This window comes from Tamandua tetradactyla, chromosome 2 (genome assembly GCF_023851605.1).
Source record: "Tamandua tetradactyla isolate mTamTet1 chromosome 2, mTamTet1.pri, whole genome shotgun sequence".
Classification (NCBI taxonomy): Eukaryota; Metazoa; Chordata; class Mammalia; order Pilosa; family Myrmecophagidae; genus Tamandua; species Tamandua tetradactyla.
Genome location: NC_135328.1, coordinates 74,537,486 through 74,559,347, shown reverse-complemented (window position 1 = coordinate 74,559,347; position 21,862 = coordinate 74,537,486). Strand labels below are relative to the sequence as shown.

Below are 21,862 nucleotides of genomic sequence, written 5' to 3'. Positions count from 1 at the left end.
TCACGAGGAACCATAACAAATCCAGACTGTCAGATGTCCTACAAGACTGCTGGCAAAGACTTTTCAAGGAATTCAAGGGAAGAGAGAATGTTGGTTACCATGATATGATGAATTTTCCTATCCTGTCTAAGGCCCAGCCTGCTCAAGTTTTTGTGATAGTCAGGACATTATGAATTACTAAGGCACCTACCTACTGCTGTTTTATGTGGAGGGATGGTGCGGAAATGGTCATCTTCTAAGTTTGTGCAAAAGAAAAGAGCAATAGGAAAATGTCTCTTCCAAATTGAATCCCTACGTTGCTAGAAAATATTTCAATGGTCTATTTGTAACTATTTATTTAAAATTTGCATGTATTACTCCTGTAGTTTTACTTCCTATTTTAATAACTAAGATCTGAGCTTTTATTTAATATTCTATGATTCAAATGAGCAAAAATTTGCTTTCGGTTACAAAATGGATGGTGGCTAATTTGAGTATAAAAATAATTTATTTTTTTTATATGGGACTGTTTCACTTTCTGCAATTTTCTGAATTCTAATTCCCACTGGTTAGTGAGCTAAATTTTTCTAATACAATTTTATTGAAATATATTCACACACCATACAAACCATCCAAAGTATACAATCACTGGCTTATGGTATCATCATAGTGAGCTAAATTTTAGTAATGTTTTTTTTTCAAATAGATTTTCAAGGCCTAAAGAAGTAAAGCACAAAGCTCTTCTGAAAGGAGAATTACATGCATTTCAGTTTCTCCTACCCTTGAAATATCTGGTTTGTCAAAACTCACATGACATACTGAAAAAGAAAAAGAGAGATGTCTTTAGAGAGACTCATCTTTGCAGTAAAGCAGGTCAGCTGGTATTTGGAGCTCATGGTTAATATACTTCTTTGCTTATAGAACTATCTTTGGTAGGAAGGTCATTAAGGGGAAGTGGTGAGCAATGCACCGGATACCCTTTCCTCGGAGGAGCCCCAGGAAGTGTCTGAATTTCATCTTTCTGTTTGCTTCTCTGCTCTTGGGACTGAGTGGAGTGGGAGGAAGCAATTGCTTCTCATGCGCTATTTAGTTTGCATGTCCTACCTGGGTATTTGGCAATAGATGACTCATTCTCTGACCCTGTTTGGCAAGACCTGATGTTGATACATTTTCCCACATTCCAGAGAAGAAATATTACAGTGCTAAAATGTAAAAGTGTGAGAAGTGGAAAAAAATAAGGTGTGGGCATAGTGAGTGGAAGTTCAGTTGTTTAAAAATTTTCCTGGCAGAGTAGAATGTACATAGGCTTTGTAGTCAGATAGACCTGAGTTCAAATTCTAGCGCTGCTTGTTCTTAGTTGGGTGACTTTAACCAGATATTGAACTTCTTCTCTAAGCCTCAGTTTCCTCACTCATAAGATAAAATAATATAATCCTCTTCATAGGGTAGGTATTAATTGAAATAGTATATGTACAGTCTAGAATACAGTAAGCTCATAATAACTGGAAGTGATTGTTAATATTTTGATAGGAGAAGAAAACACATCAGGGAACAAATTATACAAATGCTTTATGAAATAATAGACATTCTTTGTGGACAAAGACTTTAGAATTGGATTTTCAAATGGTCTCCTCTTTCATCAGGTATAATTAGGTTTGCTCTGCAGCGAAAATTCCTGTAGCAGAGGATACATCCAATTACTTTGTTAAATAAGAGCCATGGTAATTAATTAACAAGCATCAAAACAGTTGCTACTTTTTGCAATCATTTGTGTCACCTTCGCAATGTTTGCCATATTCACAAACCATCTATTATATTGTTTTCTTAATGTTTTTTTCAAATTAATTCTCCTTTTTTATCTTCATTTAAATCTTATCTTAAGCAACATTATTTGTAAAATCATGAATTTGCTCTACAAGTTATGTTTTTCTACTGCACTAAAACAAATACCTTAAATTACACCTGTAGTCCATGTATCTCCTATAATCATCTAAGCACCTCCAGTGCTATATTATTGTACTATGGAAAACATTGCATACATTATCCTCCTTGAGCCACACAATAGTTATATAAGGAAAATAAAGAAGGCATAATTATCCCCATTTCAAAGATGAGAAAAATGTTTCATGATTACAATCTTATAGCCAGTAAATTGGCAGAACTGGGCCAGGTACCCATGCTTTCTGTTTGTCAACCCAGTGATCCTACTCTATCATTAACTCCCCTAAGGAATGCAAAATCAGAGCTAAAAGTAAAGTTTTATATATTTAGATCTGACTCTTTTGAAATCTTGTGTTAACTTGACTAGAGGTCAGATAGAAAAAAAAAATGCAAACAAAGAAACTGAGAGCAGATAGCCAAGTTGTGCTAGGCAGCCTCTAAGGTAGTTCCTGATCATCTCTGCCTCCCACCCTTCATGATTTTGTCTAATCCTCTCCCTTTGAGTAACGTGCTTCAAACCAGTGGAGTATGGCAACCTTGAGAAGTTCTGCCTTGATTAAGTTACAAAGGATGGTGACTTCTATCTTGCTAGAAGTCTCTCTCTCTTTCATGAAACAAGCAACCATGTCAGAGAGGACACACTCAGGCCTACAGCCAGCTAGGAACTGAGGCCCTCAATTCATGATCCCTCAAGGAAACAAATCCTGCCAATTGACCTTGTGTGTTTGCTTGGAAATGGATCCTTCCCAGCGTGAACCTTCAGATGAGACCACAGCCTCAGCACACACATTGACAACAGGCTTGTAAGAGATCCTGAAGCAGAGAACCCAGCTAAGCTGTTCCCAGAATCTGATCTATGGAAACATGAGAGAAGACATGTGTGGTATTTCAAGCTGTCACAAATGGGGTGGTGGGGGTATGCTGTTTCATGCAGCAATAGATAAAACAAGTCCACAGGAATTATTTCCGGAAGTGACTCAATGGAAGTGGATTCAAGTGGACACTGCTGTGTATGGTGCTCAGGTGCCTGCATTTCTAGTGGGCTGTGACATCTAACCCTGGACACTTTTTTCCTTATTCTCCCATTCTCTCCTTCCTTTCTTTTTCTCTTTCCATATTTCATCTCATCCCTTTTTCTCTCTCCTGTACATATAATTAATAGAGAAGTTGGAAACTTAAAGTCAATAGTGACAATGCAAGAAAACTCCTGCATCTACAAAAAAAGGGATCATGTGTACTTTTAATTCCCAATGCTTTGCCCATGGATTCGTGTGTAGGAGGTGATTGTATAGGATGTATTCAACAAAGATGTGGTTGTTCTAATTGAATCATCATGTAGAGTTGCTTAGTTGCTGTCCGTTTCATTTTGAGTTTGAGTTTTTGTTTTTGTTTTTACTTATGGGAGTGTCTTTATTATTTTAAAGGACTTTGTGTACTCATGTTTTTTTTCTCTCTTCTCTTTCTCTGCAGGCGATTGGAAAAATCCAGTATTTACACTGATCTGTCAGTATCACTTGCTGACTTAAATGTGAAGATGATTTTTCCTAAAGGTACACTCTCTACAAAGTAAAAAACATTGATCATGAGGAAATAGCATCCATACTTTTACTTTGTTTTACTGACTTTTTTGTTTTCCCATCTACCACACTGCCTAAAAGATTTGGCAGTAGTGTTTGCTTCTATTTCACATGCACAAATAGCTAAAGTGAATGAGGCAAGAACCATTGCAAATAAGTCAATCTGTATAAAACCTTGAAAACCATCTAAAGCCAGCCTTTCATAAATGAGGGAGGGAATTGAGGGGGCAGTTCAAGGAAGGTTGGAGCAGGTGAGGGGTTTGCATGTATGTGTATATATATACAAATTTGAGTACAAACCCCTCACTGTGGACCTGCGCAATGTAATAATAGCACTCCTAAACACACACACACACACACACACATAAATGAGTCACACTATAAAAACTTTTAACAAGTGCTGGCAAGTCAGATGGCAGACTTACCCCGAAACCTGTCTCTCCAATAAAAACCTCATAATTAAAAACAAAGCTGTCCATAAAGCATAACATATAATAACAATTATTTGTGACTTGGTATTAGACTTGATTAGAAAGTTAAAAGTTCTCTTTCTCAGGTGAAAATTCTTTATTACTTCTATAGTATGCAGCCAGTAGGCTGTCATCTATAGTTAAACTCTGAGATGCTACCCATTTCAACCATCAACACCTACTGCTGTTGGTCCAAGAGGAGACTGGGTTGATGCAGTTTTACCTGTTTATAAGAACAACTTTAGTAATTGACATGTATTGAGGGTAGGCCTACTATGTGGCAGATACTTGGTTAAGCATTGAATGCAGAATCTCGTTTCATCCTCTTTACAATCAGGGAACAGTTATATTTTACTAATGGAAAACTGAGGCTCAGTTGGTTAAGTGGTTAACCAGCTTTGCTAAGTTTACACAAGCATTAAGTAGCCAAAGCAGGGCTTGAACCCAAATCTGCTTGATCCTCAAACCATGCTGTTTTCAGCAAATGCGTGACCTTGATAAATAACATGAAACTAATGACTATGTGGAAGTCAGTGCATAGGATGCTGTTGTGGACTTACACTGAAGCTTGTTGAACATGTGGTAAAGTGGATGAGAGAAAGTTCTTCTGTGTTGCTATCTGTTTTGCCTAGGAAAAGTCACCTTTTCCTTGCTGGATTCTCAATTTTCTTTTTTTTAATTGATAAAATGAATCATCCCAATTGGTTATTGCCTGATGTGTCTTCTACATTAAAATTCTGTTACTTTAATGTATAAATTCATCCACTCAGGCTTGCAGAAATCCGACAAGTCTTACTTAAATGAACCCTGAGATTTAGTATGTCCCTTTTCATAGCTTCTTTATGGCAGGTGCTCAGAGTCTGAAAATGGAAGGGAAGGTCATGAAGCTACCTACCATGTTTTCATTGTCTTCCATCCTTTCTTTCTGTTAGGTGCCTAGCTTTGGTGAGACATCCTTGAGTGAGAACCTGAGGTGGGGAGAAGCTGGAGATAGGATTGGGAGGAGTTGAAAGCATTCGTCAATAAAATTCCAATTCTTTTTCTGAAATATAAATATTCTTTTGTCAATTCAGTATTTATGGAATAGAAAGAAAGCTCTATGCATAGGCAGAGTGTCTTAAGGTAGCTATTGATAAAGAATTTGATTGTAGCAACTCCCATTTTAAAAATATTTATAATTTCTTAAAGCATTTATTATACCCAACCTTTTAAAAGCCCTGAAGGTATACTGCAGTGCAGGAATCAGCAAACCTTTTTCTATAAATGACCAGATTGTAAATTGTTTAGGCTTTATAGGCCATATCATCTCAGTTGCAACTGTACAACTCTGCTGTTATAGCACCAAAGCAGCCATAGAAATATGTAAATAAATGAGAGTAGCTGTATTCCAGTAAAGCTTTATTTATAAAAACAGGCAGCAGGATGGATTTTGTCCAAGGGCTGTAGTTTGGTGAGCTCTGGTGTAATGGAAAGAGTTCATTTGGAGTTTGATTATGACTCTTTACTGGAGTGTCCTTGAGCAAGATATTTACTTTGTATTTGTTGTAGTTTGTTTCCTTATCTGTATGATGGGGAAAATAAAACATATTTCACAAGACTGTTTGGACGATTAAACTACACAACAAAACAGAGTAAAATGCCTGGCACCTGGAAGGTGCTCAGTAAATAGTAAATATAATGATCATTACCAAGCTTTTCGTATTACTATTTTAATTTCTCTTAGTATTGTCATGTTGTTTGTGGTTGACTGATTAACATATTCTCAGTTCTTTTTGAGGAAGCTGGAACTGTGTACAGCTGGATCACGTTGCTGATTCTTCTGCCAGGCCTAGAATCTGTTTTAAAGATCACTGGTGCTTATTTTATACTCACCGAACTAATAACATCTCTTTTCATTCTTGGTTCTCCACTTCAGGTCCTTTTCAAAAAAAAAATGTATAGAAATGGGTGCTTGTGTTTGCTTTACTTCTTTATTTTCCTGGTTGGGCAATCATGCATATGTTGATTGGCATCAAGCATGGCTCTCACCGAGCTCCATGGCAGTAAGCTTCTATTAACGTGAACTCGGACCAGCCCCGGCAGCTCTGTTGAGTGAAGGAAGTCTGGGTGTGTTTGGCTTGGGCTGTGGCGCCATGAGGGGGTGGATGCACCTGTTCTACTTGTGTAACCTTGGCACCAATGTATAGTTGCTTCTCTACATATTTGCCTTTGTCTTTTTTGTGAAAGGTCACTGGCTGATTTGAGTTGCTAGGCTGAGTCCCACATCCTAGGCGGGCCCCATTGGCTTTCTTTCTGTAGCATTCTGCCTCATGTTTAGGGGTCAGTTGGGGAGGCATGATTTTGACTTAGAAAGCTCTCTATCTGTATACATTTTCCCCAAAATAGAGAAAGCCATAATCATATGTGAGGGCCCTGAGTCATTTTAGACATGTACTTACTCAAAGAGAAATTATTAAGAAAGGAGAAAGTGATGCCAACCACGGTGAAGCAGAAGCCACGAATGGAATGTAGCACTGGTAGGTGTCAGGGCTACAGTTAACAGACAGATTTCAATTTTCTGCTGTTGTAAGGGGTGACCATTTTCTGCTTTTGTAAGGGGTGGCCAGTCTGGAATCCTCTTCCCTCCTCTCTCTTTCCATCTCTTTTCTCATTATGAAGAATATGAAATCTCCTTTGGCCTGGTATGGAGTAAGAAATCCATTCAATGACAAAAGTTGGGTCAAAATTCACTTTTCTCTTTTTAACATTGGGCCTTTTAAGCATGGGCTAATTATATTGAAAGTTTTGAATAGTTTGAGCATGGGCTAATTAGAGTACAAGCTTTGAACATGAAGATCAAGCTTACAAAAGTGGGTACAGAGAAAGGGCCAAAAACAACCTAGTATTATTTAGGGATGATACTAAAAATCTTCATGTGTTGTACATTTGGATAATTCCTCAAGACAAAGTAATTTTTGGCAGGTAAAAATAGCCAATTCAAGCACCAATAAAATGATAAGGAATTCAGCAGAAGTCATTACAATTCTGGAGATATAATATCATCATGATAAGAAAGGGGTGTGTTATGATTCACATTTTATTTACCTATTTGTGTCACTTTCCCCTTCTACTTAACCTTTAGAAAAAGTGTTTAAATTGCAACAAATGACAAGGTTAATCGTAGTCTAAATTGTTTCCACTTGTTTTCTTTCACTTCTCTACATAAAGAAATCTTTCCATGCTACAGCTACTTCATTCTTTTACAATTGCTGCATGGGCTGCACTGTGATTTAGTTTACTGAAAAAAGATTTAGAGTTGCTTTCCCATGACAAAGTTAGGAATCATATATCCATTTAACTGATTGTGCTTTCTTCTACAAATCCTTTGGCCTCTTGAATGCCTTTGCGAATGATCTTCCAAACAGAGTCTAAAATGCCTTTGGAGAGGAATTATAGATGGCATATCGACTGGGCTCTGTTTCTATAACTGAGCTGACCCAGAGACCTAGCAGTGTGTGTTTGAAATCCAGCAAAAGCCAGCAGTACAGCTGAACGCTGGTGGAACAAGTTGCCATTAACTGAGGTGGGATTTAAAAATGGTTCTTCCACATCCAATATCACAATGTGACCGTAACTCCTTTCTTTTTCTCCCTCTCCCTTGGATCTTCTCGTATAATTATTTGTATACTTGTCTGGCTTTCCCACTCCTCGAGGGCAGGGACCTTACTTTATTCATCTTTGTGTTATTTAAAGTTTCTACTACAGAGCTTGGCCCAGAGTGGTTGCTCAAGAAATGTGTGTTAGGGTGGGCCACAGTGGCTCAGCAGGCAAGAATGCTTGCCTGCCATGCCAGAGGACCTGGGTTTGATTCCCAGTGCCTGCCCATGTAAAAAAAAAAAAAAAAAAAAAAAAAAAATGTGTGTTAGAGAAATAATTATATGTAAGCAAAAAAAAAAAGTTCTTGTTTGGATTCCTGCATCTGAAAAACTGGCTTTCTGTTTTTTGGGTGGTATAAAGATGAAATATAGATTGAGGTATGTACTGTTTTTAACATATAATCTGAAAGCTGCCATGCATGTACAGATTACTCTGTGGAAATGACCCTACTTCTTTCATTGGCCATTTCTCAATGCTGGGTGACTCTTATCCTGGCAAGTTTTGGCAGGAAAGAACTCTTTACCTGGTTTGCCTAATCGACACTGGCTTCTAGTTTCAACAAGAATTGTTTACATGCATTTAATTTTAGCTCTTGGGCTATAACGTGTCATTGTTCTTTTTACTTATCTCAGCCCCTTACTTTTGGAAACAGGACAGGCATCTTTCAGCCCTTGTTGTTCCTGTTTGGTATACGCTGAGATTAATTTTAGCCTTGCTTTTCATCCTTCATGGGACTCCAAGATATTTTTCTGTCATACTTCCTGTATAAAAAAATTTAGACTATGTCATCGCAAAGGGAAATGGAGATTTAGGGGGGCATGACTTAATTCATTCAGGGAACTTGCATCATGGATTGATATAAATTTATAGCAATGGATATGGATTAAATGATCTCATTTGAGTGTCCTCTATCAGATCTATAGTATAATTCAATCACCTTTTTTTCCTGTTTTATCTGTTGTTTTCACAGAGCACAGTGAATCTGGAAAGACAACATGGGTGTTTTGGACTTAATTTAAAAATTATGCACAGAAGAATCATGTTTGGGTTTTTTTTTTTTCATATTTAGGGGAAAATCTAGGAGAATTCTAATGAACTTTGGGCAAAACAGTCTTTTCCTAAGCATAAGACTTGAAAATTGAAATCACTCAAAGCGGTCCTGCACAAGTGCTTTGGAAATTCTTTTGTATAATTCCATTTTTTAATATGATGTACATAGTTATATTTCTTAATGACTTTCTATTAACCATATTTTGACAAGAAGTTAAAAAATGGAAAAATAAAGAGAGCACCTTGGGAGAAAATATTTTTAGGGGTGCTTGCCTCTCTACTACGACAAACAAAAAAGGATGGATTTTTAAAGTATAATTTTCATATTTTAATTCTAGAGGAGGAAGCAGATGTAATACACTGTAGGAGGTATGAGTTTGCCACCTAGAGGAGAGATGTGAAATTCAACTTTTTTTCAAATGTGACTTTAGTAGAATTAAAAAAATTTTGAGCCGTTATTAGGCTTAATAATAATCTTAATATTTTAATATTACTTAGTATTATAATACATAATAATGAAATATCAGTGCAGATTTGATAAAATTATTCAAGAGCTATGAGCTCAAAGAAACTGCAGTTTACCTTACTTTAATTGCTCAATTACTTCTCTCTAAAATCTTTTATTTTAAAGAAAATATTACCAAATATATGAATTAATTCCAAATATCTGCATTTGGGATGGATATTACTTTTGGCTCTTGGACTATAATAAAGCTTTATTCATTTCAATTTATCTCATCCCTTTACTTTTTTTAATCTTTAAAAAACAAACCTTGATATGGTAGTTTCTTCTGTCAAGGAACTCATAATAAAAACATGATGGAGTCCAAATATTTTGATACGTTTTAAATAACGTACTAGAAATAATGTCTAGAAAAAATACCATCATTTGGTAAAGGCAAAGTATGTACATGTAGAGTTGCACCATTTATCTGTATTTCAATCTTTCTAAAATTGGCAACCAATTATCTTCCTCCTTTTGCATTACCTAGCAATATCTGCCATGGTAGTATAGGCATAGGAAATATTGAATAAACAGTGGTTGCAGTGTCAACTTGATTATTTTTGAGTTAAACTTGCTGTGGAAGAGACCATGACAGTGATTTATCTGACTTGTCACTAGATTGGGGGAATAATTCCAAAGAAGGCACAAATAGTGTTTTCATGTCAATATTTATTCTCGGTGGGATTTGGTAGTTTCTTTGCTCCAAAGAATTCTAGGAAACAATACTTAATTTTTTTTTTAATGGTAAGGACTGAAAACTACATCTAATGTTAAGGTCAGGAACCACTAAAAAGAGATCCAAAGCTTTTGACTTTATTGCTTAATGGAACTGAAGTCGTTAATTGTTCACCCAGAGTAGCTTACATCACTTTAGCTGTTAAATCTTCTCTGAATGTCCCAAGTCTTCTCTGCAGAACTACCTCAAGTCCCTATAATAGACTGTCTTTATGGAATTAGTATGATTTTTCTTCCAGTTGTTGCACTATTCACCTTCATTTGACAACAATATTCAACTCTCTATACAAAAATACTTTGTCACTGTTTTGGTTGTATCTTAATTGCGTAATGCCTATTTAATCTATATTTTAATGTCTCAGTGTGTAACAGTGTTGTTATAATCATTTTTTCTTAAACTTTTTATTTTGAAATAATTTCAAACTTACAAGAAAGTTGCAAAAATAACATAAAACTCGTAGAGAGAACTCCAAATGCCCCCTCCCTTTATACCCAGATTAACTATTTTGGACATTTTGCTACATTTACTGTAACACTCCATCCACCTATCCATCCATCCATCCATCCATTATCTATCTATTTAGCCATCCATCTGTTTTCTATGCATTTAAGTGTAGGTTGTATATATCATGCTCCTTAAACACATAGCACTTACATGTATATTTCCTAAGGAAAAGAAAAAGTGGTTACATAATCCAATTATGCAACCACTTTAAATACAGTTATTAAGTTCAAGAGCTTTAACATTGATATAAAGCTTACAGTCTACATTCCAATTTTTCATATGTCCAAAAATGTCCTTTTGGGTCTTTACTCTTCAAGTCTGGGATCATGTATTGCATTTGATTGCCATTGTCTCTTCAGTTGCTCTTTTTTTTTAATTGTATAAACATATATACAACATACACTTCCCCACCTCAGTCATCCCCAAGCATACCATTCAGTAGGATTAATCATATTCACAATGGTGTGCTACCCTGACTATTTTCCATTACCAGAATTTTCCCATCACCCCACTGAGAAACCCTATACCCATTATACATGAACTCTCCATTCTTCCCCCTCCCCTGGTAACCTGTACTCCATTTTCTATCTCAATGTTTTTGCATATTCTAGTTATTTCGTATAAGTAGAATCATTCAATATCTGTCCCTTTCTGTCTGCCTTATTTCACTCAACATGGTATCTTCAAAGTTCAGCCATGTAGTGCTACATATCAGAATTTCCTTCCTTTTCAAGGCTGAGTAATATTCCATTTTATGTATATACCACATTTTGTTTGTCCATTCATCTACTGATGGACATTTTAGTTGCTTCTACCTTTTGGCTATTGTGAATAATGCTGCTATATACATTGGTTTACAATTATCCGCCTGAGACCATATTTTCAATTCTTTTGGATATGTACCTAGAAGTGGATAGCCAGGACATCTGGTGGTTCTGTTTTAGAGGAACTGCCAAACTGTTTTCCATAGCAGCTGCACAAATTTTACTTTCCCACCAACAATTTAGGAATGTTCGTATTTCTCTGCATCCTTGTCAGCACTTACTATTTTCTGTTTTTTTTAAGTAATAGCCATTCTAGTGGCTTTGAGGTGGTATCTCATTGTGCTTATGATTTGCATTTCCCTATTAGTTAATGATGTTGAGCATCATTTTGTGAATTTATTGGTAATTTGTATATCTTCTTTGCATAAGTGTCTATTCAAGTCCTTTGCCCTTTTTTGAATTGGGTTGTTTGTGTTTTTATTGTTGAGTTGTAGGAGTTCTTTATATATTCAAATATTAAACCTTTATCAGATATACTGTTACCAAATATTTTCACCCACTCTTTTCATTACTTGTTACAATCTTTTTATTATAAGCTTCTAGGAGATATTTAGTGGTCACCATTATTTTCTCCATTTTTTTGACTAAAGAAATACAGGTCACCACAATCAAAGTGAATGACAGATTAAGGTAGGTATTCAGATAATTACTTAAAAACAAAGATTATAGAAAGAGTGGCTGAACAATTGAATATGATACACTGTATGGTTTCTCTGAGTTCTCTGTTTCTGTATAAATATGCCAAATCCTCAAGCCCTCAAAATTTTCTCACTCCATTCTACCTGTGATAATCAAGGCAAGATTCTATGACCATATATGATCTTTTTTATTCCTCATAAGTATGTTGCAATGTAGATTTTAGTGCCTTCTCTATACAAATTAGGAAATGGAACCTCAAAAAATTAAATAACAAGTTTAAGTTGTTATAGTTATTTCCTAACAGTGCCAGAGTTTGAACCCAAGTAAATATGACTGCAAAACCTCTTCACCCCACTCAATTCCAGCCCAATCTATTTGCATATGAATAACTCAGTTGGCAGGTATAGGCGGTGCTTATGGTTTGAGAAGGAGAACATGACTACCATTGAACTGCCAGTAACAAGGAAGCCAAGCAATTAGACAGAGTATACTAAACATGGTAGGACTGTTCATATGCATGGTTTCATTGTACCCAAGGGATGAACTTCTGAGTATCCCTGAGTTAGTCCAGTCCTGACAAGAATAAACAGAAGATTAAGGACAGTGAGTGTGTACGAGAGCCCCTCTTTGCAGCTGGATGTCTAATGTCAATAATGACATTCACATAAATTCAGAGACATACAACTTTCAAACTAATGCCACCTATAACTCTCATGCAGTCTGGTTTGATCTTATTGATATTTCTGTTCAAGCAGGGCCAATATAAAACACTCGTTTCTAGATGGAAAAACTGAAATACGTGGGAGGTTCACTGATTTCCAAGGCTCCAAGATAAGCCTTGGTGTTAGGACCAATCCCCAAGATTCATGCTTTCAATCCTGCTCTTTTTCTGTCATTTCTGGCTGCCAATACAACCAGCTTTGCTGTCTCTGTTTTTCCTTCACTCCTGCAGTTTCAGACCACTCCTTCCCCCACACCAATAACTCTTCACCAAGGCAGAAATTCCCATGAAAGTAGAAAACAATAGTGCTAGAAGGGTTGATGGATATGGGATAAAATAGAGATAATGAGAAGGCATATTATAAAGCAATGTCCTTCAAAGCAAAGAAAAAAAAGGATATTGGGAGGAAAAGAAAAGAGAAAATTAAAGGCAAATTGTCAGTTCTGAGATAGAGAACAGAGCAAATGTCTTCAGTCATTTGATCCTAAACAGTTGAGTATAAGGCAAACAAAAATGTAAAGGATACCATGGAAATTGTTTAGCTGTTGGGATTCTACTCTGAACCAATTTTTGAAGTGAAGAAAACTCTGATCAACCTCTGGTTTATGTTTATAGAAAGGGCTTTGCCCAGCTCTACCCAGAAATATCTTCTTGCAAATAAATACCACAGAAGCACAACCCTGAGACAATTTTTGTTAATCAGGAAAATTTGCTTTAAAAGGAACATTAACATTTGTTTAGCTCTACTGCATGGATATGTGAATAGTTTGTATGGTGTCCATTTATTATAAATGTGAAAGACTTGCCTCTTTGCATCTACCTGCTCAGGAATATTGTGGAATGAAAGAGAATACTTTCTGAGGGTTTTGAATTACTTCAGTTCAAATCTGATTGAAAAAGGCAGCACCAGAGATTGTATCTGATTTGTTTTTTATTCTACTATGCACCTACTATAAAACATTTGTTTGATAATTTATAAAGGCATTAATTTCATATTTTATTTAGAGTCCAGATATTTTATTAAAAATGTTAAATTATTTTAATAAAGATATTTGAAGACAGTTTACAATAAAAAAATCCTTAGGGGTGCAATGGATAGTTCAGTGGTAGAATCCAGCTCATGCACTTCCCCTGCCCATAAAAACAAAAAAAAAACAACAAAATAAAACAAACAAAAATAACAAAGAAACCCCAATTCATTACAATGAAGAAACACTCAATTTGACTCACATTTCCCTCTAGTTGAGAAGAGAACTCACAGACTCCAAAGAAATATTTTCTTTTGGAAAAAAAAGTTAAAAAATCACCCAAAAGCCGTGGGGAGTGGTCTTGATCCCTGCGCTTTTCTTTATGTGCGGCTAAAGTTCAAGTTTCTCAACATATCATCTCAGTGTAGCTGGTCAAATTCCATGGTGCATAATTAAACTCTTTCTTCCCAGGACAGATTTGGACGGCGCGCGCACGCGCACACTGCTCTGCTGGGAGTCTGGTAGTCAAGATTACCTGAGTGTCGACTCACCTGACTCGCTGAAGAGACCGGCCCAGCAGGTTCGACCAGTGAGATCATCGTTGGCTCTTCCACTGCTGGGCCTGGAAGTCAGAAGAGGCCACTAAATACATGCCCTGAATGTGGACCACAGAGAAGTTCCTAGAATTTCCTTATTTTTTTCTCCCAACCCCCTTCCACGGACCATCGATGGACTGAAGCATTCATTCATTCATGGAGCAAATATTTATCGGATACTTAGAATGTGTCAGGCACCGACCCGAGCACTGGAAGTATAATAGTGAGCCACACATTTCCAGCTCTTAAGGGCTTATAAACAAGTAATTATAATTATAATGTTCTGTGGAAAATATTACAGTTCACAGAGTTGTAATCCAACTTCTTATTATTTCTGTTTTTGAAAGGCAGAAAAAACACAATGACTCTTTGGAAGGGACACATACATAATGTTGACACACCTCAGCACATAGAATGAATGGCAGTCAGAAGACTGGGTCATCTGTTTCATTGTGAATTAGAGTGCATCTTCCCCTGAACTCTACCCCTCTCCTCCTGTCCAAACTGCCCCTCTGCCTTGTTCCATCGCCATCACCATAGCAACGATGGAAGAAATGCTTGGAGTCTCAATCCACACTGTCTTTGGGTGTTTCCAGAATGTCAGCTCAAAATTCACAGACCCAATAGTAAGATAAAAAATTTGACCAGAATATGAACTTTGGCTTTATCATGTTAAAACTGAAAAAAGCAAAACAGATACCAATGAATTTACTTCTCAAAAGTTCTTATGCCCCTTTAAGAGTCTCCTGAATTCTGACTCTTTTGTTACAAAATCAAACAAGAATTACCGTGCTTAATTAAACTCTCTTAATCAATTGTACCTATTATATACATGTTTGGGTAATGTGCTGCTGTAGTCGTGAAAAGTGTATATGCTTTGAAAGCTATTTACAATAGAGTTTATGACATTCCTAGGAATAGGCTGTCGTTGTCACATACTATTGGAACGTTTATATAAGAAATTGTTAATTCCACGTTTGTTTTCATTTTTAGCTTTCTTTTTTCTTTCTAGATTAGTAAGGTACTATCAGGTCTACATTTCGGTTGATTATGAAACTTTAGGTATTTGTTGACATAATTTCCACATCAATTCATTCTTTAACAAAAATTTATTGAGTTCTTTTATATGCTTAGAATTTTCCAGTGTTGTAAAGGGCGATTGGCTTAAATCTTTCCTACATTTATTGGTAATTTGAGGTTTTTCATTTTTCCTCCCTGAGTTTTAAACATTGGTGAAGGCTGTCTCATATTTCCCAGGTTTTCTCTCCAAAAAAATGTGTAAAGTTTAAAAGTGTAAGGCATGCATTACACTTTAAGGCTCTCCCACATTTGCTTCCTTTGTAGGACTTTTTCCTTCAAGAACTATCTGAATGAGAGGATATTCTGATTGAAGTATTTCCTACATACACACATTCTTACTCTATGAACATTCAGTTATTAAGCATGTATTAATATACTGACTGGAGTAAAGATTGCTTTTGCCTTCCAGGAATTTATTATCTAGTGGGTGAGAGACTTGTCTGCTTGAAAATGTGTCACTACTTTACTAATCCTTAAGTAGTAAAAGTAGTTGATTATACTTTATTTCATTGTTCTCCAGACTGTATCTTCCTGATTTTTGCTATACTTAATTACCACTTGTACTATTATCATCTGTAGATGGACCCATTGTTTTTTGCTTAAATTTATTTAATAATAATATCTGTTAAATGACAAGGTTGATGTGCTGCTTATATAATTTTTGACTATGCATTGATATAAATAGGTAACTATAAATTAAATAATTTTGTCTTGTGTGCACCCCCAAATTTTTTCAAGTGCCATTAGTACAACACACATCATCCTTTGGGAATGCAGAAGGAAATAAAATTCTGAAATAGCAATAACAGTGTCAATAGTAAAAAGAGCTATTACTTATTGAGGGATTTACATGTGTCTTTACTTTATCTTATTTAATCTTCACAACCTCACAGGTGTGCACATCACAGAACTGTGAGGCAAAAGGTAAGGAAAAGAGGGAGTCTGAAAGTGAAACTTCATTTTGCCCAGGACAGCTATAAGGAATACATTATGTTTTAGTATTTGTTCTTTTATTTAGTCAGCTGAGATTCCACACCTGATTTACCTCATAAAAATTTTGGAGTGATGGTGGCAGATTAAAAATTTTTATTTATCTGATATGTTTGCTGTTAGTCAAATAAAATAATAATCCTAGAAAGAGATTTCAGCATCCGTTATACTTGCTCCAGGAGTTTTGAATCCACTTTCACTAGGATTGAGCAGGAGAAATCAGATTAAAACACAACATTTTCTTCTTTATTTTTTTAGCTAATGGTTTTATTTCTTCAATTGCTGATCAGTGAGAATGTCTTTGTCCTGCTGAACCAAGGCATTTGCTCAAAAGTCTTTGCATTCTCTGGCACAATTGTGATGGCAAGAATCTTCTAGTCCTTTGCTGAGAAACTAGTGAAATAAATATTTTTATAAACATGCAGAAACTCATTAAATGTTAGAGTTGGAAGACACCTAAGAGACCTCATACAACTCTCTCACTTTACAGAGGGAAAAAAATTGAACCCTAGCAATAATCAGGAAAAATTTTCCTGTGTTTCCATAGTTGATATCGCCACTGCAATGGTTATGACATGGCTTTGTTTTTAATTGTTTACTTGAATTTTGCTTCCAATATATGGTGATCTCCAAGTACAAACCACACCTTATTTGCTCCTTATCTTGAGTTCTTAGTTGAGTGTCTTGTACTTGGTGCAAAATAAACATTTTTTGACTAAGTGTTATAATGTACTCAGTAAATCTGCATTTTAATTCTACTTTGACTTGAACTTTTTAGATTCTTAAACCTCTCTAAGCATTCCATTATTTATCTTCCCTATAAAAGTGCTACAGACACTGTGTTTGTGAGATAATTTGGTGAATAAATCCATTGATAGCTGAAATAGTATGTTGCCCATTGTCAATTTTTTATGTTTTCTGAGCACTGACAACATATTTCAGAATGGTCAAAACAGGAAAGATGAAGAATCTAAAGGTGTATAGATTATGTTGATTAAATATTTTCATTGGACATTTTCATAAATGACAGGAGATGTAAGAAATAAAGTTATCTTCAGAATTATTATGGAACAAATTAAAGTTTGTGAAATGCTCTGAGAAATATTACAATATACAAGGTGTTTTTTTATAGTTAAGTTGCAAATAATTTCTCAGATTGTATTTCACAGTAGTAGATGTTAAAATCCAACATCGAGGCTGTATATTGGTGTGTGTATGCTTTGGAGATTTTACCATTGGCTTTTCTATGTAGGTTGGTGTACATTTTATGTTATTGTCTTGTAGATGACAATTATAACATAGTAATTCTGTAAAAATACTTTGGTTTATATTTTTGGTGTGCCCTGCACTTTAAGAAGAGTCAGAACTCCAGGGCCCTGATTTTTACCTGTGAAAGTCAATGCCTCCTCCTTTTGATTCTCAGGATTGTTGTTTTAATGGCTTAATGAAACAAGACATGCTTCTTCCACCTCCCCCTCTTTCCTGTGCCTTTTCCCCTACCGTTTTTTTTTTTTTTTCTATTCCTTTTGGCATCTGGACTCCTTTTTCTGCCAAATGAGTCAATTATGGAGGAAATGTTTAACCCACATTTTTTTTTTTATCTTGGCTGGGAAAGAAATTTGAAGGTAAAAGGTGCCTGAATATGTTGCATTAAAGCCTTCACACAACCCTATTGATTTTCTCTGGAAAACACCGACCTATATTCAAGTTAGAGAGTACTAAATGGTCCATTTCCATTCTGCATTCATTTTACAAGATCAGTACTTATTTTGTAATTTTTTTTCCTCTGAGGAAATCAGTGGGAAATATTATTCATTTATTTTTGTATGATTTTCTTAATACCTAGTATCCCTCCACAAAGGATTTGAGGAGGGATAAATAATAAAGTGAGATTAATAGTGAAAAGGAGAAATACGTAGATTTAAAAGAGGAGAAGGGAAAATGTGGGTAGGATTATAAGGCAAGAATGAATTGCTTGTATTTTCACACAGAGTAGCTACTATCTGTTGAGTGCTTATTATATATTGGACCCAACATTATGTAATCAATCCTATGAATAGTCACTATTTTGAAGTGGTTTAGATTCTGTAGAGGTAGAAATTGAGGCTTATAGAGAGTATATATTTAAGCCCATACTGCTAATAGGTGGTGGCACTGAGATTTGAATTCTTTGCAAGTCTCATCTAGAGCATAGCCACTATAACTTCTAGAGCTTGATTTTTGACACATGTATTTATTGATGTTTATGTAGAGTACTATTTGAAAAAATGTACATATAAGTTAGCTTCATTTAATTAGTCACTGTTTTTCAATTGCCAGTGCTTGAGAAGTGGAATAGGTTGGGAGAACAGGAATTGTCAGGTGTTGGTGGTGGATGTGGTGCTGATGGAGGAAAGTAGTAAAATGCGTATACTGTCCCTGCTCTCTGCTGCAGTGCAGTTCATGAAGTTCCTCAGTTAAAGGGATAAACTACCCTTAGGTGTTGTATTCTTCAACAACTTGATGTTAAATAAACCATATAGACTCATCAATATGCTATCAAAGTGAAGATACACCATAAAATTCTAAAATGATGTAATTAGCTCAAAATTGTGGTTCAAGCTTTTTAAAATGTTCGTAAGTGACCATTCCTATTCATTAAACAGTATTTTATATATTCATGCAATAATGTGATACCATACTACAGTATTACAAATTGTACCTAAAATGAGTTCACTGGTTATATTAAATATTCAATATTTAATAGGAAATAATTTTGTTTGCTCTGAAGTTAGAACTTTGGAACCAAATTTGGGACCTAAATTGCTTGTGCCTCTTGAGAGGGCTCTTATCTTCTTTGAACAGCTTCTTTTCTTCCAGGTAAATTTCTATGTAGCATATAGAAGCCATCAGAATGAATCATTAGACCTTAAAACTATCTTAACATACTATAATTTATCTTCTTGACAGTTTATTAAGCTGAATCATAGCAATAATTCAATAAAAATGTACTGACTTGCTATTGGTCTCACATTATGCAAGGAATTTATGTATATCATTTTGTTTAATTTTAATAGGAACTCCATATTATGTCATTATCCCCATTTTAGAGATTGAGAAACCAAAAACATGTCAGAGAAATAAAGTAATTTGCCCTTCCAAGGCCACGTCAATGATGGAGACAGAATTTGAACCCAGATAGAATGCCAAAGCCCATGTACTTAGCCATTGGATTGTCTGCATTCCCCCTCAGAATAATGCTAAGGCTGTCTTGAAGGTAGTTATTTTAAGAGAGGAAAAAGGCATGAATATCTGGTACATAGGTTTAAACTAGGCATCCATGCTAAATATGAACTATTGAAAGACCTAACTATTTGTATTCTATTTATTGAGTAGAGGTATACAATATTCAATATATTTCTCTGTTTTACACAATCCGTGGGATATCAGTATCTAGGATGTGAGATCAGAAAATATCTGCTATGTTTAAGTCATATTTAAATAAAGGAAAAATACCTGCCTCTTCTTTTTTTCTCCTACACCCAGTCTGCCCTTTGATGAGGAGAATAAACCTCATTCTGGTTCATAGTAGAGATCAATGAAAAGATTTTTCTCCTCTTGTCAACAAACTTATGTTATCTGAGTTTATAGAATGGGAAAGCACACATCGAAGGGACATTCCTGTGAAAGTAGAGGCAATATGGTACAGTGAATGAGAACAGGGATTGGGTGCAGTCACAGAGACCCAGGAGCTAATCCTGGGGTTGATACATTTTAGTACTGTGGCTTTCTTTACGTCTTTGAGTCCAAATTTCTTTTTCTGGCAAATAGGGGTGACCCAAATTACTTCCAGGATTACAATGAAAACAATGCATATAATGTGTGTAAAGTCAAAACACTGTTAGACCTAAGATAAATGAAGAGAAACTTTCAGCATCTGTCTTCAGCCAAACTTTCCCTTTCCCTCCTCACCTTTCGTCTCCCCTCTCTGCTATGCAACATTACAAATTCTAAAATGTATTATGATAATTTGTTTTAGTTTCCTAGGCTACTCCAACACATACCATGAAATGGTTCGGCTTAAACAATTGGAATTTATTTGCTTACAGCTTTGAGGCTGAGAAAATATTCAAATCAAGGCATCATCAAGGTGATGCTTTCTTCCAAAAGACAAGTTGCTGGCAATCCTGGAATCTTCTGCCAATGATGGCATCTTCTGGTCTTTCCTTTTTCTTCTGGGTTTCATTGATTTCAGCTTCTTGTTTCTCTGATTTTCTCTCTGTGTCTGAATTTCATTCTCTTATTATAAAGGCCTTTAGTAGTAGGATTAAGTCATACCTTAACTGAAGTAACTCCATCAAGAGATCCTGTTTACAATGGGGGTTACATCTACAGGAAAGGAACATGTTTATTTCTGGGGTACACACAGCTTCAAACCAACACATAATGATTATTGTGATTCTTATAACTCAACTTGACATTGTTGTATAGAATTCTTTATACCGTTTTATGATGTACACTGCCTCCATTAAAGAAAATATATTGTGGAACACAGAAAAATCATAAACGAAAATACAGAATTAAGGATCTACTATATTAACTGCATAATGAAATACTGTCCTTTAAAGGAGATTTTGGGATCTAGCTCTTTTGTGGTTAGACACTGTAGATAGGAAATCCCAAAGATAATATAAGTAATTAGGTATATTTTAGAGCTGGATTTTATCAACAAATAGCCTGTCACTGTCCTCCTGTATGGGTCTTCCTATGCTGACCCCATTGCCCCAGGCAGCCAGCAGCACCTCCAAGGTGGGTGCTGGTATGAAATCTATCAGCTGGGTGGGCTTTAGGAGGGCGTTATCTCCCCAAGATCATTCAATTCAAATGTACGCGCTGTGAGTCCAGAACTCACATTTTTTGACCCCTCATTATGAGAAAGCATAACACGCCCCCAAATTGGCACCATCAAGCCTTCCCCAGAATTTTGCAGGTGCTCCAAATGGCATATACCTATCAAAGCTCCTGATCATGTTGGTCTAACCACCCTCCTGATCCTGAATTTCTCAACAAGATTTTTCTTTCCCCTTTTCCTTTTCACAATTCCAGTGAAATAATTTCCATTTAATTGTATGGAAGAGTCTGTTGGCAGAGCAAGTCTGGCAGTTAGGATTCCCTGCTGGGTTTGTAAGTTTTGCAATCAATTTCATGCATTTGTACATACAGGTCTCCTGGACTCATAGTTTATTCTCAGATACCTTAAAGTTAAATGTCTTTAACTGCTTCTTTTAAGAATTTACCTTTATTTTCTGGATAATTTCATGGCATATGCACAGTCTCAAATCCATGTCAGGGATTTGACATGGAAAACGAACTGAGTTTGGAACCACCTTGAGTGATGGAATGAAATATTTTGGAGAACTCTGGAGAAGTGCAAGGCTGGGGAAAGGGGATATCACTCTTGCTCTAACTTGACCCTCCCCTGTCATTTCAGTGACCATTTTGACAATATTTGCTGAGAAATTCAGTTTTCTTATTTGTGAGTGGGAATCATGGCAGTGTCCACCCCTTAGGGATATTATGAGAATCAAATGAAATGATGCATGGAAGAAGTGGAGCACTGTGCTTATCATTCTGACAGCGCTCAACAAATATTAGCTATGTAGCTAT

General features: G+C 35.8%; 2 long non-coding RNA genes across 2 annotated transcripts in view; one reads left to right on the top strand and one right to left on the bottom strand.

Annotated features, from left to right (window-relative positions):
- LOC143673479 (uncharacterized) overlaps positions 1-15,557 on the top strand; it is a 39,271-nt gene extending 23,714 nt beyond the window's left edge. Inside the window, exons 2-3 of the long non-coding RNA XR_013170389.1 lie at positions 3,391-3,470; positions 14,022-15,557. This is a non-coding gene — a long non-coding RNA (uncharacterized LOC143673479). The remainder of the gene's footprint in view (positions 1-3,390; positions 3,471-14,021) is intronic.
- Positions 1,299-14,655, bottom strand: LOC143673477 (uncharacterized). Its single transcript, XR_013170388.1, has 4 exons — positions 14,548-14,655; positions 14,102-14,172; positions 4,863-4,951; positions 1,299-1,654 (listed from the first exon to the last, which is right to left on the bottom strand). It is a non-coding gene; the product is annotated as an uncharacterized LOC143673477 (long non-coding RNA).
- Positions 15,558-21,862: the final 6,305 nt, after the last annotated feature.